This window comes from Ictidomys tridecemlineatus, chromosome 7, assembly GCF_052094955.1.
Source record: "Ictidomys tridecemlineatus isolate mIctTri1 chromosome 7, mIctTri1.hap1, whole genome shotgun sequence".
In the NCBI taxonomy this organism is placed as follows: Eukaryota; Metazoa; Chordata; class Mammalia; order Rodentia; family Sciuridae; genus Ictidomys; species Ictidomys tridecemlineatus.
Window position 1 is genome coordinate 145024408 of NC_135483.1, and position 21348 is coordinate 145045755.

The window sequence follows — 21348 nt, forward strand, 5'->3', positions numbered from 1 at the left end:
TGCTTAGGGCTGGCTGTGTCAGCTTGCCTGCCCAGTAGAGGTCTAGAGCTCTACTCTACTTGAAAGGACAAAAATATAACATGGCTGCTTCCTCAGTGAACACTTGAGACTATTTTTACCCCACACTGCAGGATCAGGTCACCTGACCTGGAGACAGCACAGTGGCGATGACACCAAGAATTGATTTACCCCCCTATTATTTCTTTTGCCCACTTCACCCTTCTACCAGATGCCTACAAGTTTCAAATGGTTTTAGTTATGATTAATATTATTTTATCATGCATTAAAGTGTAAAATGTACAAATGTTGTTATATATGTTGATAGCAATGGGCTCTACTACTTTGGACTCCAGGTCAATAGATACTAATGAAGCTGGGGACCTATCTAATGGGAGCCTGGAATAACATTAGGGCTGTCTAAATGGACAAAATGAACAATTTAACTTTTCCCAAAACTATGTATAGTATCTTTGAAGCAGTGAAGCTGTTTGATCCTTCCTCAGGGCAGGTCTGAAATTGATTACTAAACATGTGCAACATGTAAGTAAAAATGATGGAGGCATCTTAATATGAGGCAAATTGGATGATGATGTGTTGGTGAATGTTATTTTTGGTGACTCTGGTGTTGGGTAGTGGGGACCCCATGTACATTTATATATACCTTTTTCACAAACAATTCTGCCACTCAATTCCTGCTATGACTACCTTTCAGTGCACTCCAAATTTATTCAGTATGCTTTTATTTTTAATTTCCCATACACATTCAGAAAAGGACAACTTGATGGATGCTTATCAACAGGAAAAATACAACAGAAAGCATCATTTGGATCAGCTTTAGAACATCCTGTCGCGGGCAATGATCTGAAACAGTGGTAGATCCTGGGAGGCTGAGCAGCTCTCATAGTCCTAGCTTTCCATCTCCACTATGAAGGCAACCAAAAGGTTTTCAAAGTACAAACATTATGTTCATTAGGGTAGGGATTATAATGGCACCCACACAGATGTCATCAAAGTGTTATAAGAGATTTTCCTTTGTGTTTTTTAACTTTGTAGTTATGCTATGAGAGGTCTCTAGAAGAAGAAAAAAAATAAAGCTTAATTTTAAAGCAATTACTTTTGGTTTCCTAAAAACAGATGTTCTAACCAAGTTTAGAATGCAGCAACAATGATTTTCTCCTCCCATCCTTAATACGTCATGCTGTTACTCTAATTTTCACACGTTTCAGAAGGAAAATGCTTGTAGATTTGCTATTGCATGAAACATTGAAAGTTTTACATTGAATAAGAACAGGAGTTTATTAGCCCACACTGCTACTGGGAAGACACACAGGCTCAGTGCTGTGCTCTGTGCTGACCAATCAGGCAGTGAGCATTTCCTGTGAGAAGCTGTGTGACCAGGCACATGACTAACTGCACAAACGACCCATCTCTGCAAAACTTGCACATCGTCTAAAAGGAAATAATTGTCAGGGTGGAGCCCGTAACTAACGAGGACTGAGGAAGAACTGAAATTGCTCTTCTGCACAGAAGCCTAAGATTGAAGAAGTACAAGTGCCTGACCTCCTAACAAGGCCCAGAGGAGGATAGCCACGGTGTTATTTCCTTAAAACTGATGAAAAAGCTTCCCAAGGGCCACAGAAGTGCTGGCTATGAGCCTTCATGTGGCATATGGAGCAAATCCTGCTGCCACTTAAAGAGTCTGAATTTTTGTTGTTCTTTTGTGAATTTGAGTGTGTTGTAAATTATGTTGCAAGTGTGGCTTACATAAAAGAAGACAATAAGAAACACAATTGTTGGACAATTTATGGTAAATCACCATCTGGCCTAATGGAAATATTCATGTTTAAAATGTATTCATCATCATTTGCCATCTGTATAATCTTTCACAGGTTTTATGGGAAATTATTTTGTACTGGGATAAACAAATAAGAAAGGCCTTGAATACAGAATCCACATAAAATGTTTTCTGCAAGCCAATTTTAGTACTTTGAACAAATCAGCATTTATCATGTTCAGGTCATCCAAAATATGAGAAAAGATAAGGCACAAATAACATGATCACCATCCTTAAATAAAACTATTCAATAAACTGAAACTCTGGAATGGTATTTGAAAACTAAAATGGTATGTTTTACACATGTGTAAATGAAGCTCACATCCTATTTCCTTTGGAGAATTGACTGAAAGTGGTGGCACTCTTTTCTTCTAAAAATAAATGCATGTGATCTGTAATCCCAGCTACTCAGGAGGGTTGTGAGTCCAGTCTCAGCAACTCAGTGAGACCCTGTCTCAAATAACTAAAAGGGCTGGTGATATTGCTCAGTGGTTAAGCACCACTATGTTCAATCTCTAGTACCAAAACAAAAAAATGAATTTCACTAATAAAGTGCTAAAAAAAGTACATATTATGTAGTAAACACAATGAAAACAGATCCTTACTGCTAACTTTAAAAGCAGAATTTAGATAGCATCTTCAGTTACTCTTTGTTTTTTCTTTCACACACTTCATTTTTTTATATTATGCCCAGGTGAATATTCACCTAAAAGTTAAATCTGATTTAGTATTTTCTTCCCATAGACACTGCCCAAATTATTTTTTAAACAAAACTAGACAGAACATGGATCATACTCTCTTGTATGAATGAATTACACAAAAACAATTGAGGGCCCCAGTGGCCGGGGGGCCGGCTGAGACAAGAGGATCATGAGTTCAAAGCCTGCCTCAGCAAAAGCACTAAGCAACTGAGTGAGACCCTGTCTCTAAATAAAACACAAAATAGGGCTGGGTATATGGCTCAGTGGGTGAGTGCCCCTGAGTTCAATCCCTGGTACCTGTCCCACCCCACCCAAAGAAAATTTAGGGCAAGCCTGAATTTTGAGGAATTCATTAAACCACAAAAAAGATCCTAATTTACAAGGTTCTACTTTACAGTCCTAATGCTTATTAAAATGATACTAAGCAGAAGTGGTTTTAAAATGCTTCTTTTGAAGACTATTATATTTCATGAATATTTATGTACCTATATACTTTTCTAGGGCTTCTGTCCTTCATGACATTACAAGATACACAGTGCAGTGCTAATTGTTTTCTTAGTGAGAATTCTAGATCATCCAAAATATCCAAAAAGATAAAGTACAGATGGTAGGTCATTCTTTGTAGTTTGTCCACATTCAAGTACTTTTGAGTTTTTACAAGACTGATTTGCTAATTCTTGCTTGTGTTGCTACAATAATTGTAGATAATTAAAATTATAAAATGATTATAAATATAGATTAAGAGAATGTTGGAGACAAAAAGCTATCTAAGCTAGGTAGAAATGTTGCTCTGTTTATTTCTAATTATAGCACAATTATAAAAAATACTGATCTAGCAACCAGTTGTAATACATCAGCAGAATTCTTAATAGGTCTTAAGAGTTACCACTAAACCAAATTTTCCTTGTAAAGAAATCTTACTCAGGAATTCTTCCTCAGTCTTCAACAGCTAGCTAGGGATATTTTACCCACATAAAAATTCCCGAATTCACACCAAGAGATAGATTATTCAATAAGTTAAAAGGCAAGGTCACTGTGTGCCACTCCCTGGATTGTAGAGCCATTACTATCTTTCTCCTCTTGTGTCTTTCAACTAGAGTGGTCCAGTTTCCTCAGACTGGCAGGTTACTATACACGGACATTTTCATGTGCCTGCTTCCTGTTCACAAACAAGTTTCTCAGCAATGACTCAATCTAAGAAATATGATCCAAGCAGCTTACTGGAACTCTCACCCATTACCCTTGTCTATAAACTCTAAAGCATGATGCAAAGATAAAGCAAAACTGAAAAGTGGTTTTTCTCAAGAGGAACATATATAGTTTAGTCAAAAAGAAATCAGAAGAGTTAATTTCCAAAATAGTAGGTGACCCCATCTGCTAAAAAATCTGCACAGCTCCAGCTTTTCTGTGAGAGGTTTCACAGCTGAGTTCCAATAGGGCTGGTTTTGGTATTTGTATTGGAGCAAGATCCTGCTGCTAGGCTTCTTAGGGGTTATACAAAGATTGTCACTTCTTTGCCAAGAGAATGGCTTGAACTGACAAAGAACTTTGAGGATATTTTGAGTGAGCTATACTGAGCATTCAGTTTTGGAAGTCTCTCCTCCATGTATGAAAGGCACACTTGGATAGATGTTCCACTACTATCTGAATGATCCTACAGGAAAACACACACGTATACCCCATGTTACCAACAACCTTGGAGAACATTACATCCAACGCCCTAACCTACTTCATCTAACCTACATGGAAATTAATTGGACATGGACCACCCAGGCAGCTCTAATGGAGGCCAAGCAGCTGTGTTGCTTGTCTCCTGGGTTCTCCTACAGGGGTGTCTCCATAAAGAAAAACTCAAACCAAAGGGACTCTTTACAGAAACTTCCACCACTTCTAAATTTCCCAAAGTCACCCTTACCCTATTTTGAGGTCCTGCGTTTGTAAAACAATAACAACAAAACCCCCACCCTTCAGGGTCTATCCTTTTCATATTTAACTACTTAATATTAGCTAAAAAGTAATAAACAGGACGGTTACTCAGGATTGGGGGCCGAGCACTCAATGTCATGCCAGTCAGAGACCTTGTTTGACGTGGCAGTGGTTAGGGACACTGATGGGAGTGATGAATTTTATTGATACATATATATATATATATATTTTACCATATTATATGTTAATAATTATAGGCTAACACTTAGCTTTCATTTTATTTTTTTAATTTTTTTTTCTTCTTTTTTTTTTAAAGAGAGAGGGAGAGAGGAGAGAGAGAGAGAGAGAGAGAGAGAGAATTTTTAATATTTATTTTTTAGTTCTCGGCGGACACAACATCTTTGTTGGTATGCGGTGCTGAGGATCAAACCCGGGCCGCACGCATGCCAGGCGAGCGCGCTACCGCTGAGCCACATCCCCAGCCCTAGCTTTCATTTTAAAGATGTCATTAAAACACTTTACTTTTTTAATGTAAACTTTCTGAGTATAAAATATTTCTTAAAATAGTAATCAATGGTTAAAAACCTCAGTTTTCCACAATGGTGGTAGTTACAAAAGGTGATGGTCAAGATCAACAAGATTACTGCACCTACCTTAATCCATCTACCCACCTCTCTTACACACTTACAGGCCACCTCTAAGGTGCCAGGAACCATGCTAGGTGCCAGGGATATAAAGATAAATAAGAGACAGTCTCTGATCTTATTATGAGACAACAGGATAAAATACACAAGCAGCCCAGGTAGCAGAGAGGAAGTACCATTAACCCTGCACAGAAAGGCCTCACAGAGATGACAGCTGCCATAAAGTACATCAGTCCTGACTACATGAACATTCCTACCCATTTGAAAGAAAAGGAGGCTACAGAGGTGATGAGAACACATAAAAATAAACACATCTCCACACTGTTTCTGTGTTCTTGTTTCCCTTGGTGGTGGTAATGTTTTCCCCCACTGACACCCCCACCCGAGGCTCAGATTCTCCAGCGCAAGGGAAATTCTCAGACTCACAGACTTCCTCCATGCACTTGAACTTTTCTGTCAGTATGACTCATCTCAGCCGGCATGGGGCATGGGAATTACCGTTTATGCCACATAGTCAAGGAACGCTTCTGGAAGGGACCATAGGAATCATCCAAATAGCCCCTCTCATTTTGTGAACAGGAAAACAGGTTTAGAGGGTAAAATAACTTACACACAGTCCAACATCAGAGGATTTTTTCTCACACTATCCTTTTTCTGATTCTCTAATTTTACAACTCCTACCAAATTATTTGTCAGAGAGAAAAAGATACACCTTTGCTTCACTTTTGCTTTTAAATGCACTTCATGGTTTACAGGAGTGTTAGTGTGAGGGAATGAGATCAATATCGTAAAATCTTCATTTCTACATGAGCATGTTGAGGCTCTGGGGTTGGAGCTACTTGCCCCAAACACGTGTTTAGCAAGCAGCCACAACTAGGACTCCAACTCCAAACTTCAGATTCAGAGTCTAAGGGAGTTCTTCCCATACTCGGGCTCCAAGGCATTCACACCCCAGCAGAACAAGGTCTGGAAACTCTAGTTTTAGCCCCATACCTCCATCCCCCAGGCAGGAAATTAAGATGTGGAAGTCAGCCCTCTGAACCCCTGGACCTTACTGACCCAGGAGTCTTAGATCAGACCAACTCACAGGAAGTTCAGCACTGAAACGATCTTCTATAAAGCCAATATTTACCCTATACTATTTATATTTCTTATCAACAGTTTTATTACAATACTCTGATTAGACTAAATTCCTTTTGGGCATGACTATATTTGAAAAGGAAAAATACATGTATAGGTATAACATTTAAAAAGAAGAAAGATCAAAAAAGTAATCTCCAAGTTACCCTCCTCAAAAGCAACCACTTGTATTTTGTGTTTCCTTAGGGAAACATGCCATTATATGTCCACATAGACATATAAAAGAGCCTACAATCACAAGGTTCTGTTTACCCTGCCCTCCTATTTAATATATTCCAGAGATCGTTCAGGTCATAGAGTTATCCCATTACTTACAATAGTCAGCATTTTGTCATATAATGTACCATAATAACAAATGACTCAATAGTGTAACAATCAGTCCCCCCATTCAACTTTTGTTTCTTTTGGGAGAGGGCAGGACATGGTATTGGACATTGAACCCAGGGTACATGCTAGGCAAGTGCTCTATCACTGAGCCACATCCTTAGTCCTTTTTATTTTATTGTGAGACAGGGTCCCTGTAAGTTGTCCAGGCTGGCCTCAAACCTACCATCTGCCTCCCTCAGCCTCCAGAGTTCCTAGGATTACAGATATCACAGGTATGTGCCATTGTGCTCAGCTTTTAATCTTTTTGTTATTACAGATAATGCCATAATGAATATCCTTGTACATAAATGACTTCATATGTGTTTGAGGATATCTGTGAGATTAATATAAGTGGAAATGCTAGGTCAAATAGTACATGCATTTTAAATTATGACAGAAGTATCTATCAAATACCAAACAGCTCTATACAAAGGTTGTGCCTTTTACACTCCTACTGGTAATGTGGAGTGTCCATTTCCCTACCTTTTCCAATTCAAGTGCCCTTTACATCTTACATCATACTGGCCTGTGGTACCCACTCAATAAATACATATTTGGGCAGGGTACCACTCTGTGGTAGAGCACATGCTTAGCATGCACAAGGCCTCAAGTTCAATCCCCAGCATTAAAATAAAAAAAATTAATGTACAGGTCTCCTATGTTCCATAATCATTTCAAAACTGGACCATTCCCAGTATCTTTTAACAACAAAATGGAGGCCAAAGACAAGAATAAACTTCCCCTGCAGAAATGTCGGCTTGCAAACAGCACTTCTTTAACCACCAATCTATGCCTAGCCATAGTCCAGCCAGCTAACCTTGGTTTGTGTTTTCTGAGCTGGCAGCTTACTTACAAAAGTAAGAAACAAAGCCTATGACATACAGAGATAAGGCAGGTGGGACAAAGTCCCAACAGGTAGAACACTCAAGCACAACAGTCCAATCAGCAACCTCAGTCTTACTAATATACAAGATAAACTTAAGGAAAAAAGAAGGCATTCTTTCTAAGAATATGTCTCAGAAATAGGTGTCTGTTGGCCATTAAATTACATTTAGAACACATAACTGATTATAAAAAGAGCCAACAGTGATTTTGGAGACTACAGTCCAGGTTTATAAAAATAGCCAGTTAAGTAGGCAACCAGCTAGAGGTCTCATCTGCCCGAACAGACCCCAGGAGGGTTCATCTAGCTATCTAACATAAGCCAGATTTCAATCTAGACTTTTATTTTAAAATTATAATTTCTAGTACTCATTTAACTATTAGGAAGTATTCTAAAAATATACTTTTTTATTTTTTTAATAGTTCTTTTTACTTATATATAAAATTAGTTTACATTCTGACAAAATTACAAAAGCATGGAATATAAATTACTCTAATTCAATCCCCAGTTCTTTCCCTTGTCTACCTCTCCTCCCCTTCCTGTTTCCTTCCCTCTAATCCACTGATCTTTCTGAAAACAGACCTTAAAAATATTATGTGGAATTTAACCTTAAGAGCCAAATTAATGGCCCATGAAACCCTGTTATCAGAAAACCACCCAATGTCTGATGTCTGACCTGCACTCTTCCAAACAAAACTATTCTTCCCCCATCCACAAGCTGTGAATACAGTTTGGTTTTCAAAGACTGTGGCTCTGCTTAACACAACAGGACTAAGAGACTCCCAAGTCCTAAACCCTGCAAGTCATCTCCACTGCCAAGCTGGCAGCTTTCCCTACCAAGAGCCCCAAATGCGTGGCCCCAAATGCGTGTAGATCCTTGAGAACCACCAGATAGGATCACATCCAAGGGCTCCCCAAGACTTGCTCTGAATCAAGCAACAGTTCTCAGCTTCTGTGAGAAAGACAGCCTGACATCTGCAGTGATTTAAGGTCACAAAACACTTTCACTTGTATCATTATATCATTTAATCTTCACACAACCATGTGTGAGGAAGCCAAGATAAGGAAGGTAAAGTGTCAAAGGTTTCCTGGCTCATCAGCTGCCATTTGCAGCAGTCACAGATCCTCTCCAAACTGAGGAACATACCCATGTAAATCATTTCACCATTCAGTGAATCCTAACACCTCCCTTTCCTCCCTGTGCCCCCCAAAATAATTAAATTCCAGTCTGCTCTAAAGTTTGTTCATTGTAGTTGTGGATGGACTATTCATTAAAACCAGTTTTGAAAACAATATCATAAAAACAGGCCCACCCTTTCAAATGATCTCAGACAGCCCTAAATAAAAAATAAACACATGAGCTGGGTGCAGTGGTGCACACCTGTAAACACCTGTAATCCTAGCAGCTCAGGAGGCTGAGGCAGGAGGATCGTGAGTTTAAAGTCAGCCTCAGCAACAGCGAAGTGCTAAGCAATCACTGAGACTCTGTCTCTAATAAAATATGAAAAAGGACTAGGGATGTGTCTCAGTGGTTAAATGACCCCAAATTCAATCCCTGGTATCCCCAAATAAATAAGTAAATAAACAAACACATGAATTAGAAATCTCAGTCTCTTTCCTTTAGGACAAAAGCCATGAGTCTAACTAAAAATCTATGACTTGTATGAAAACAAGTTGTATGGAGTTTTCTCAAGTAAATGTTCAGACAAATGTGGGAATATTGAATTTATTTGCCATTCCTCATAAAAATGCCATTATACTATCCTTCAACTGCCCCCGAAAATATACATAACACCTAACTCATCATACTGTCTATCCACTGTGAGATGTGGGATACCACCCAATAAATTTCTTACCACCTATGATTTCTTATTTTTTGGTATTAGAAATTGAATGCAGAGGCACTTCACCACTAAGCCACATCCCAGCCCTTTTAAATTTTTTTTTAAATTTTTGAGGCAGGGTCTCACCTAAGTTGCTTACGACCTTGCTAAGTTGCTGAGGCTGGCCTTGAACTGGTGATCTTCCTGTCTCAGTCTCCTGAGTTGCTGGGATTACAGTGGTGCACCACTGCATCCAGCTCATCTAGGATAAATTTTATTCTAATTAGTTATATATGACAGTAGAATGCACTTTGATACATCATATATAGGTGGAGTATAATTTCTCATTCTTCTGCTTGTACATGATGTAGAATCCCACCAGTCATATAGTTATATATGTACATGGGGTAATAATGTCTGATTCATTTTACTATCCTTCCTTCCCATGTAGCCCCTCTCCTCCCTTCACTCCTCTCTACCTAAAACAACTTCATTCTTCCATTGGTCCACCCACACCCTAACTGTGAATTAGCATCTGCATATCAGAGAAAACATTCAGCCCTTAGTTTTGAGGGATTGGATTATTTCGCTTAGCATGTTATTCTCCAGCTCCAGGACAATTTTCTTTTTAAAGAAACTTTCTTCAGCTTGGACCTAGTAGTAGTTTAAATTATTTGCAGTACTAGGATTCCAGTGTCAAGTAAATCCAGGATTCAAAGCAATAAGCTATCAAGAAAACCTACCTGAGACTAGGTCATATCATTTTATAAATAAACTTTGGCCTAGGTTTCCTCATCTCCAAAAGGTTGGGGCTAGATTCATTCAGTGATCCTTAAAGTGTTGCCTTCTAAATTCTTCTGATTCTATGATGCCCAAAATATAAATCTAAAAACTAACTTTGAATTTGTTTTTTAAAAAAGGGCTAACTTGGGACTGGGGATGTGGTTCATGCGGTAGCGAGCTCGCCTGGCGTGCGCGCGGCCCGGGTTCAATCCTCAGCACCACATACAAAGATGTTGTGTCCGCTGAAAACTAAAAAATAAATATTAAAAAAAAAAAGGGCTAACTTCAGCTACTTGTAAGATGCTCTAAAGCAGCACTAATAGAAATATAATGCAAACCACATACCTAATTTCACTCTTAATAGCCTAGCTAAAAAACAAAAATTGAATTTAATATTAATAACATATTTAACCCAATATATTCAAAAATTTATTTTAACATGTAACCAAAATTATAAAAATTGTTGAGATACTATAAGTGACACACTCAACACATATAACAACAAATCTTACCTAATGTGACAGCATGAAATATAGTCCCACCAAAACAATAAAGGCATATTTAACAGAAAAAAAAATTATACTAGCTAGGTGTAGTGATACAAATTTTGTTATCCCAGCTCCTGGGGAGGCTGAGGCAGGAGATCACAAGTTTAAGGTCAGCCTGGGCATTAGAGAGACCCTGTTTCAAAATAAAGAATAAAAATTGCTGGGGATGCTCAGTGGTAGAGTACTCCTGCTCCTGGGCTCAATTCCCAGTACTGCAATCAATCAATCAATCAATAAATAGTAATTTAAATTTTAGCAAGGCTCATAGCAGCACACCTGTAACCTCAGCAGCTCAGTGGCTCGGGAGGCTAAGGCAGGAGGATCACAAGTTCAAAGACAGCCTCAGGATCTCAACTTAGTGAGATCTAGTCTCAAAATATAAACAAACAAATAAATAAATAAGGGGTGGGGATGTGACTCAATGGTAAAACTCCTCTGGGTTCAATCCCTGGTACCAAAAATTCAGTTCTTCAGTGGCACTGTCCACATAGCACTCCAAAGCAACATATGGCTAGTTGTGACTACATTGTTGGACAGTGCAATTCTGCAACACCCTACAAAATGAGCCCTCCACACACTATAGGAATGAATTCTACTGAACCAAACTCTTTTGCTTGGCAAATTACTTCCTAAGGATACAATGAATATCCTAGAAACATTAGCCCTTCCAAACTACACTGGGTAGTATTTACACTGCTAACAATTTGAAAAAGCTACCTCCCTGACTTTAAAAGCTGGTATGAGGCTGGCTCATAATGATTAAGCAGAGTGTTTTTATGTTATTCAGCAATGTTAGATCCAAATATCACACAATTAACAAGATTATAACAAAGGTTAGAGTCAGAGATGTAACTCAGTGATAGAGCCTCTGCCTGTGGGTTTGATCCCTAGAACCAGAATGATAGGAAAGGAAAAGGAAGGAAAGATTACTACAAAGGTCATCTGAAGATGGATAGAAATAGAGCCTCAGGTACTTAGTATTTATTTCTGCTAGATATGAAAATTAACTTGAGTTTCAACTACTTTAAGATGTATATATTTGAAAATGCACAATACCTTATACTGTTATTGCTCATCACCAGAAGCAAAGTGTACCTCTTAAAAAGATTATCATTGATACACACACACACACACACACACACACACACACACACACACACACATATTATTCTATTAAAATTAATGTAGAAATCTTTTCCTTAATGGTAATCTTTTCAATTAACTCATTAATTATGTAGGGAACTTATCTACTAAGGCTTCACGTTGAGATCTGAGAATAAAGGATCACAGTGTCAAAATTCTGAGTCCAGATAATAATGGTAATGACCACCAATTTATCACATACTTTGTATGTGCTCAACACTATTCCAAAACCCTTGTATATGCACACCAGTCCACCCAGGTGTGCAGCATTTCCATCACTGACATTCCAAAGAAAGGAAAGGGGTGTGGTGCTTGTACCTGAAGACCTCCGTCTTAGTGACAATGACATCCAATGCAGGCACTGTTATTTTACAGAACCAGAGTTCTGATCCACTCCAGTAACACAGGCTTTGCTTTTCCTTCAGAATAGCTTAGGTCTCTAAGAAGGCTGCCAGAGATATGAGTGCCACATGGGGCCTCTGCTGCTAACCAGCTATATAAGATGCCTATGGCTACCACCTAACCTCACTGTAGTCCCCACAGTGGAAGCCAAGACAATATCAGTCCTCACAGAATAGTTTTTCATTTGAAAAAGTATATGAATGCCTCTTAAAAACATAAAGGACAACCACAGGGTAAGGTAGTAATGCTATTAATAAATCCATCTCCCATTGCATCTCCCAAATGACCCTGAGAAATATCTACTTTTAAAGTTTCTGGGTCTAGCCACTACATAAAAAATAGAAGATGAGATCTTAATTTGTTTATGTACCAGAATTTGCAATGGTGACAAAGGGTTGTAAATGTAAAAACCTTCCAGCTATGTCATCTCCTCAAGGGTCTTGGGTTTTCTCTTTCCCTTCACTGCTCTGCCTGGTTTTTAAGGTTAAAGCTATTCTGAGGTAGTTATCACAAAATATTTTAAAGCCTTTAAAGAATGAATGGATGGATGGGTGGGGGAAGATAAGAAGACAGATTTGGATTTAGCCTTCTGCGAATGAACTGCCAGTTCCCAAACTCCTGTCCATATAACTTCAGTCAACATAAATTGCCTATGGACACTGGGTTTCTAGGCCCAGAACCCCAGAGAAAGAAATTTTGCCGTAAGTAAGGAATGGGTCTGGGAAAGGGTTCTATGAGATGGTTTAACAATCCTCACAAAGACAGGGAATCCAGTGTATGGGCTTATAGTGACCCTGGAAGAGCCTGGGCTGTGGGTAGGGCCTCTGCTCAGCTGGGGTATGTGTAAGGCTTGGCCAGGAGTTGGTTTTCTGTTTCAGGAGGCCCAGCTTCAGATATAGACCCTCTCATCAGGCCAGGATGTGTGTAGGGAAGACCACAGGAGAATGAGAAGCATATAACAAAGAGCAAAACAGGGCATGGATGTTTATGCCATAGTACAGCTAGAATTTGAGAAGGGATATTTTTCAAGTGGGCTGTGGAAAGCTCAAAAATCCCTGAAAAAGAAGGAATATAATAGTAAGAATAATCACAGCTACCATTTGCTGAATACAAGCACTAGTACCTTGTGCTAGATCCCATGCCAAGTTTTTATCTTTCTTAATTTGAAGAACACTGTGCATAGATATCCATAATCGAAAGGTGCTGATACTTGGGGCTGGGGATGTGGCTCAAGCGGTAGCACGCTCGCCTGGCATGCGTGCGGCCCGGGTTCGATCCTCAGCACCACATACCAACAAAGATGTTGTGTCTGCCAAGAACTAAAAAATAAATGTTAAAAAATTCTCTCTCTCTCACTCTCTCTCCTCTCTCACTCTCTCTTTAAAAAAAAAAAAAAAAGAAAAAAAAAGAAAGGTGCTGATACTAAACACAACCCACAGTAATATGTACATAACCTCCCCAGGCCTCAGTTCTTCACCTAGAAAACAGGAAGATGCTCCTTACCTGCACAGGACTGCATAGGACAAAAATGGTTAAAGTACTTAGCATGCAGCTCCCATGGTCACCACTGGCAGACTCCACATCTGCTTGCTTGAGGCTCACAGACAGAACCCACAGGATAAAGGACACTTGTCTGTTTTTTTTTTTCTTTCCTTGGGTGAACAGTGATAATTATTGGGACTGGAAACCAAGAAAAGACTGTTACAGTGGACTGAAGATAGTAATTTGATCTTAGAGAAGGGCAAAAAGAGTTCCTGTGCACTATCTTGGGGAAGAAAAGAATCTTCTGAAGCAGAACAGCAACTTCAAGCTGCCTTTTTCTCTTCTTCCATCAATGGAATGAATACATTGGCAGATAAGTTCCTGCTCAAATATAGCAACAGTGGAACATGGAAGGCTGAGCATAAGTGATTTTATGGTGGGACCAAAAGGAGAAAATACATTTCACTCCTTTAAAAGATCCCTTTTAATGGCCAGCAGAGGTGAAACTTATTTACAATGGCAGATTCTCAATACACACGCTGATGTCAAGCCCTCTAAGCCATAAGAATACTCACTCCTACATAGCAGGACCCCCCACCACCACCACATTCATTTTCCTACTCACCATAAACTTTCCAAACCCTCTGATGGCTTCCAGACACCTTGCATAAATTTGAAACACTGCACATGCTCCCCAAAGGCCTTCCAGACACCCCTGAGCCATCCTTTTCAGCCTACCTTCTGGCTCATGCCTCTCCTATTCCTGGGGCTTCACTTAAATCTCTAAGTCTGAGCCAAAAGATAGCTATTGGCTTAAAAATTAAGTCTAGTGAGGGCTGGGGCTGTAGCTCAGTAGTAGAGTGCCCGCCTCACATATGTAAGGCACTGGGTTCCATCCTCGGCACCACATAAAAATATAAGAGAAATAAATAAATAATCACCGTTTAAAAAAATAAAATCTAGTGAAAATGTGACCTCCTCTAGGATGTCCTCTGTAAGTCAGGTGGAGGTGACATTTTCTCATATAGCACTGTCATGGCCCTGTCATATATCATATACTAGCTTGTATTTATTAAGTACCAACCTCCTAGTGGGCAGTTAGCAGACTCACTCTCATGCTTATTAAGGAACTATTAAGTAAACAGGCAAGGTACTAGATGTCGGAGGTACCAAAAAGAGTAAAATACGGTCTCTACCCTAAAAGAATTCATACCCTAGGCTGAGGTGATAGAGACATTAACTAATTTATACTATTTATGAAATAAAAAATACCCTATAATTCATGTGCGCAAAGAGTCAAAGCGATAGATTAATTAGGCAATTGAAAAACAAATACACTTCCTTGATTGAAGAGTATCTGCTGTTATCCTAGGAGGTTAAAATGACTTAATGCCATGTGTTGTGATGCACACTTGTAAAATCGGTGACTTAGGAGGCTGAGGAAGGAGGACTGCAAATTTGAAGCTGGCCTCTACAACCTGGTGAGACTGTCTCAAAAAAGGACTGGGGTTGTAGCTCAGTGGCAAAGTATTCTTGGGTTCAATCCATAGTACCGTTTTTCTTTTTTTTTTTTTAAACCCAACAATTTCATGCCCTAAAAGTTTCCTAAAATGTACAGATATTTAATAAATATTTGTGGAATGAATAAGTGTACATTATTTTGGTTCTGAATTCAGTATTTTCATATATACCTAAGGTGTCTTCAGTTAAATACTTCAAATTACTTAAGAACTGAAGGTACCATGTTTTATATGCTTTATGACCTAACTATTAGTTGTAGAAAAATTATTTAACCTCACTCCCAGTGAGAGTACTTCAAAATTAGCCTGTAGGTACTCTACTCAAGTATTAGATCTTAAGAATTATTATCTCATACCCTTTCCACATACCCCTTTCAAGGTAACAATAAAATCGATGTTTTAAGAGAACAAATGTGTCTTGAAATGTCCATTAAAAGAATTATGCAGGGGCTGGGAGTTGGAGCTGAGTAGTAGAGTGCTTGCCTTGCAAGTGGGAGGCACTGGGTTCCATCCTCAGCACCACATAAAAATTAATAAAGATATTGTGTCCATCTACAATTTAAAAAGTTTAAAAAAGAATTATGCAATCTAGGTAATATAATAAATCAATATAATTGCTGATTATGCATATATTCCTAGAAGATACTAGGTATTTTCCTTAGGTTAGTGGTCAGAAAAAGACAAGTAGGGAAACTCATTTTGCTCCTATAAACTACTTTTTTCCTAAAGCATCAAGCTATTACCATGTCATCTCCGCCTACTCAGCTATTATACAGCTTCCCTTATTTTCTTACCTCAATACTCAGACTTCTTCAAAAAGTATCCAGTGAAAAGGTTGTTAAGACCCAGAGAAAATTCGGGCGCAGTGGTACACGCCTGTAATCCCAATGTCTCGGGAAGCTGAGACAGAAGAATCATGAGTTCAAAGCCAGCCTCAGCAATGGAGAGGTACTAAGCAACTCAGTGAGACATGTCTAATAAAATAGGGCTGGAGACGTGGCTCAGTGGTCAAGTGCCCCAGAATTCAATCCTCAGTACTGTACCAAAACAAACAAACAAACAAACAAAAAAACAAAAACAGAAATATAGCTTTTTTGGGGGGGGGCGGTACTGGGGATTGAACCCAGAAGCGCTTAACCACTGAGCCAAATCCCCAGTCCTTATTTTATATTTTTAGAGACGGGGTCTAGCTAAGTTGCTGAAGCTGGCTTTGAACTTGCAATCTCCCTGCCTCAGCCTCCCAAACTACTGGGATCAAAGGCACGTGACACTGCACCTGGCTATGATTTTTAACTTCATCTCCTTGAAAATTAAAATAGTTGTGTTTAATGTATCTTTTCAGGACTAATTCCTTATAGTTGTAGACCTGAGTTATCTGTGTCACAATGACCATATCAACTGATATTATTTTCCGTGTGGTATGGAGGGATCTGGGCAAGTCACTACCTGTATAAAAAAAAGGTAAGCAGTCCCTCTGGTGTCTAGAATTTTCTCTACTATCTATGATCTCTCTTCTATGATCTCCCCTCCCTGACAATGCAGTGAAACCCAGGCTTCAAAGGGTCTCTAGAAGTAAATACACCATGGCATTCTGCTAGGACAGAAACCACCACCTAGGAGTATCTTGAAATATATGGAGGCTGGATGGGATGCTTTCTGGTAATGACAATGATGCTAAGTATTCTGTAATGTGGGACAGCCCTCCACTTCAACCCATAGCCCCCACTTTGGTAAACACAAACAGAGCGCTATCTTACTATTCTTTAAAAAGGAGCCCCTTTTCTTTAGCATCTAATAAACTGCCATAGTCTTTAGACAAGAACTTGAGGAGGAGCAGTAAAACAGGCAAGGCAGAGTAAAGATTATGGACATTCAAAATTCCTATTCTACCATCCCCAGTGGTGGCCTTGAACAAATGACTTAACCTCTTTGAATAGGTTTTGTCATCCATAAAATGGAGAAACCTCCATAAACTTATTGTCAAGATCAAGTAAGAGAACATGTCTAGGGCCTAATATACTATTAACAGGTTGTCAGTAAATGTTCATTTTTCTTTCCCATGAATTGCCAATTCTGCTGTATAGTCAGCCCTCCATATCCCTAGAATCTACGTCTATGGACTCAAGCAGCCCAAATTGAATTTAAAAAACAAAAAACAAACAAACAAACAAAAAACTGCCTCTGTACTGAATACTTACTCTTCTTTTTCCTTGTTATTATTCTCTAAATATAGAACAACAACTACTTACATAATATTTGCATTTGTTAGTATTAAGAATAATCTAGAGATGATTTAAAGTACAAAGGACTATGTAAATAGATTTTGTGCAAATATATGGTATCTTATACAACAGACTTGATTTCAGTGTCTGCAAGGGGGTCCTGGAACCAATGAGACAATGTCTGATAGCTTTTAACATGGAAAGGGTTCTCTTCACAACACAGGCAGTGAGTTGGTAACATGAACCAAAATAAAATCATAATTGTTTCCTTAACCTCCATTATATTTTGTAGCACATACAATCACTGAGCTATAATTTATAGCACAATTATACCATTATTAAGTGAACTTTGGAAACCTGAGGGACATAAAAGCCACGGGCAGCTGGATACCACAGTCCTCTCTGGAGATCAGACTTTACTTGTCAGGGTCAATGAGAAGAGATATGAGGTTGCCCCACTTTCCTTAGGATGCCTCACCCGACCTGTGCAAGGGGCGGGGCAGTCCCTACATCACAGCTGGGAAGCCACTACCTGAGAATTCCCCAAACATAGAGCCTGGTAAAGAAGTTTCTAGAGAGTACGAAACTCTTGTCTGAAGAATGATGACCCTGGACCCATAGGCCATTCTCAATCTGGGAATCAGCAAGAGAACAACATCATATGAATTGTCAGTGGGGCCTACCCAGCAGCAGAAACTAACTCATCCCATCCCAGTCCTTTGAGATTGTATATCTTGTTATGTTTCATTGAGGACTACAAAGAACAAAAACACTTTCTTCCAAACTTGGTAATTTTTTCTATCACAAGTAAAATATAATAATTTTTATTCTTCATGATTTTCATTACCAGGATTTTAATGGTCAAAAAGGGCAGGAGGGGGACTAGGTTAAAGAAAAAAAATCCATAGTTCTTCAACACTCTCTAGTCACAGCAGCAAAGGTCCCTGGCTACAAAACAAACCAACAAAGAGTACAACTCTTTGAAAACTCTTGAGAGCCCAAAGTAGCAGTCACACCCCTGTGCCTGTCCTACACAAAGGAAGCAACAAAGCACTGTATTCATTTCCCCTTCTGTTCTAAGCTCTTAGGCAAGTAATGGGTTGGATTCTGCATCCACGAGTAATAGTTTAATTCTATGCTTAAGCAGAGCAGAGAAAGAACTGTCAGATCTGAAACAAAGGACAATTCCATACACCTTTATCAGTGGGCCAGTCCCCTTGTACACACAGTCAATACAGACCTCAAATTCAGGTCATTTCTCTCAGAGACATTGGAGGCACTAACCCACCTCTACTGCCAGTTATATTCCTGACAAGAAAGGAAAAGGCATTTAATGGAAAAAATTATTCAAGAAAATATAAGTCTGCACTGCATAAGAATAAATGTTAACAATGAAATCTTTCTGTCCTGAGGACCTTTAAACACCTACTACATAAATCATTTGATACAAAAGTCACAAGAACAAATAAAAGAATAACATAGTTTTGAAATATTAAAGAAACAAAAGGTCATATTAAAAGAATTTCAAACTACTGCCAGTAGAATTTTTAAAAGCTCAGCAGCTTTCTGAGGTGACCACACACACCCCACCAAAGGGTGATGGAGAAGATGACAGTTGGGTCTCAAAAGCTCTTCTGGCAACCTGGTGGTGGTGGTGGGGGGGGTGGTTACAAAGACAGTATACAGGGCAGGGGCTAAGTCAGCTTCAGAAGGTAACACACCACACCCAAGCAAAACTACTGTGCTGTACCAAGCCTCCAATACATACAATATGCACACAATTTGGAGGTTAACCCCCAGTTCCAAATATGTAAGCTCAAAAACTATACAGGTAAGTACAAGTAATAGTTACTGTGATGAGGCTATAAAGCTGGACTTTGTTTGGCAGATAAAACTCCAAAAACTGGAGTTGCTAAAAGTTGCCTAGGAGATTTACAGGTTTTGTCTGCAATAGAGGATGACAATAAGGAAGCCCAGGAATGCAGAGCCCTAGGGTAGGCAGTGCCCTGGCCTGGCCTCCAGACAACACCCAATCCCAGTCTCTGAGTATTCCATCCAATCTTTTCTATATGCTATCCCCAAGTAATCTACCCACAGGCCACATTCCCAAGAAAATAAGGAAAAATTCTACTGACTCACTTGGGGGAAAACCTTTTTATAATAAGATTATCACTGAAATCTTCCCGAGGAATTTAAAGAGCTCAAGTTATATCTACTGAATTTCAAACATTCACCAAGCACCTTGAAATACAGCTCCCAGATTTAGGCAGCAATCATAAAGTTGTGAAGGCCAGTGACCAACTATAAAAATACTTATTTTCGTGATTTAAGTAAGGCATCAGCTTTGCTAAGTTACTATATAGATATTATATATGGGTACCAAGTCCTAAGCTAGGTTCTCTAAAGCACTGGCTTTAGAACCCGACTGCACCTTGGAATCCCATGGAAAACTTTAAAACAGCAATGCCCAAGTTAACCCCCAGGGAATCCAACAATGTGGTACACAGTCTGGGCATCAGTACTTGAATACTAATGGTAAATCTAATATGGCAAAGCTTAAGAACCACTATTATAAGGAAGCAAAAAGAAATACAAAAAAGTGGAAATCACTAAAACGTCCATCACCTAAAATGAATAGGTAACTAAAATATGGTTTATCCATACAATGAAATCTTCAACAATAAAAAGAAAGACTCACTGATATATGTTACAACATGGCTGAACCTTGGAAACATTATGCTAAGTGAAGGAAGCCATACACAAAGGGCAGATATCACCAATGTTGTAAGTTTCCATTCATATGAAACATCTAGACTAGGCAATCCATAGAGAAAAAAATAATAAGTGAGTGGTTACCCGGGGCTAAGGGACTTTGGAGAAAATGGGAAGTGAATGCTGATGAGTATAGGGTTTTCTTTTGATGATAAAAATTATAGTGATGATTCCATAACTTTATGAATATACTAAACCACTGAATTAGCTTAAGTAGGTGAATCATAAGGCATGTGAATGATCCCTCACTTAAATTGTGTTTCCACCTCTCAAGGAGATTAAAATCCAGCTGTAGAGAAATAAAAAATCCTAGATACACAGGTAAGACAAGTATCAAGAAAGATTTTCAAAGGCCATTAAAAAGAACTGCCCAAATAATACGGAAAAAAAAAGAGCTACACTCATGAGGCATCAAAGTCAAAGCAATCTGATGTTTTTCTTTTCCTACCCAATCATTTTTCTTTTATTCAAAGAGGTCAGATCTTTTTAGTATACTAGGGATACTACAGGTCCAAAGTCTCACCAAACTTACGAAAAAGGAATGACCACTCAGCATTGCCAAGGAATTTTTTTTTTTTTTTTTTTTTTTTTACAAATTCTTCAGAATGCAAACTGTTGATGGACTATAAAAACATTCAAGAGTCAACAATCCAAAGGTACTTTGAAAGACTTACTTGGTGATCCAAATCTGACTTATATCCTGGATATGTCTTTCACCATTACAATAGTCTCAGGCAAACTCACGTGCTAAAGTATACAAAAATTTCCAAATATGAAGCTTTGTAACACCTAGGTATTATGGTATACATGCTGTGAAAACAATGAACTGAAAGGGATTCCTACCCTCAAGAGTTCTTAAAATTAATACAAATAGCTAAAAGGTGTTTATTGTGGCAGGGGCTCACTCAAACAGCAAAATCCAATTTTAGACAAGGCGGGATTTTGTTTAACAGTCTTATTTTGTTTTGTAGGGGTGTTATGTAAGAATAGTATTTGTATTTTCCAACACTGTTTGGGAATATAAATATTATATACTGGAATATATTTTTGCTTTTATATCCAGAAAACATACCATTATCAACTGAAGAAGGCTTGGCCTATATCTCAGTCTTTTAAATAAATATTTGCTGATACTTATTTAAAAGTAAGTAGCAAAAAA

At 38.6% G+C, this 21348-nt stretch overlaps 1 protein-coding gene across 7 annotated transcripts in view; it reads right to left on the reverse strand.

The window, feature by feature from the left end:
- Window positions 1–21348, reverse strand: part of Nfe2l2 (NFE2 like bZIP transcription factor 2) — a 32700-nt gene that overhangs the window by 6751 nt on the left and 4601 nt on the right. The gene's annotated exons all lie outside the window — the stretch shown is intronic.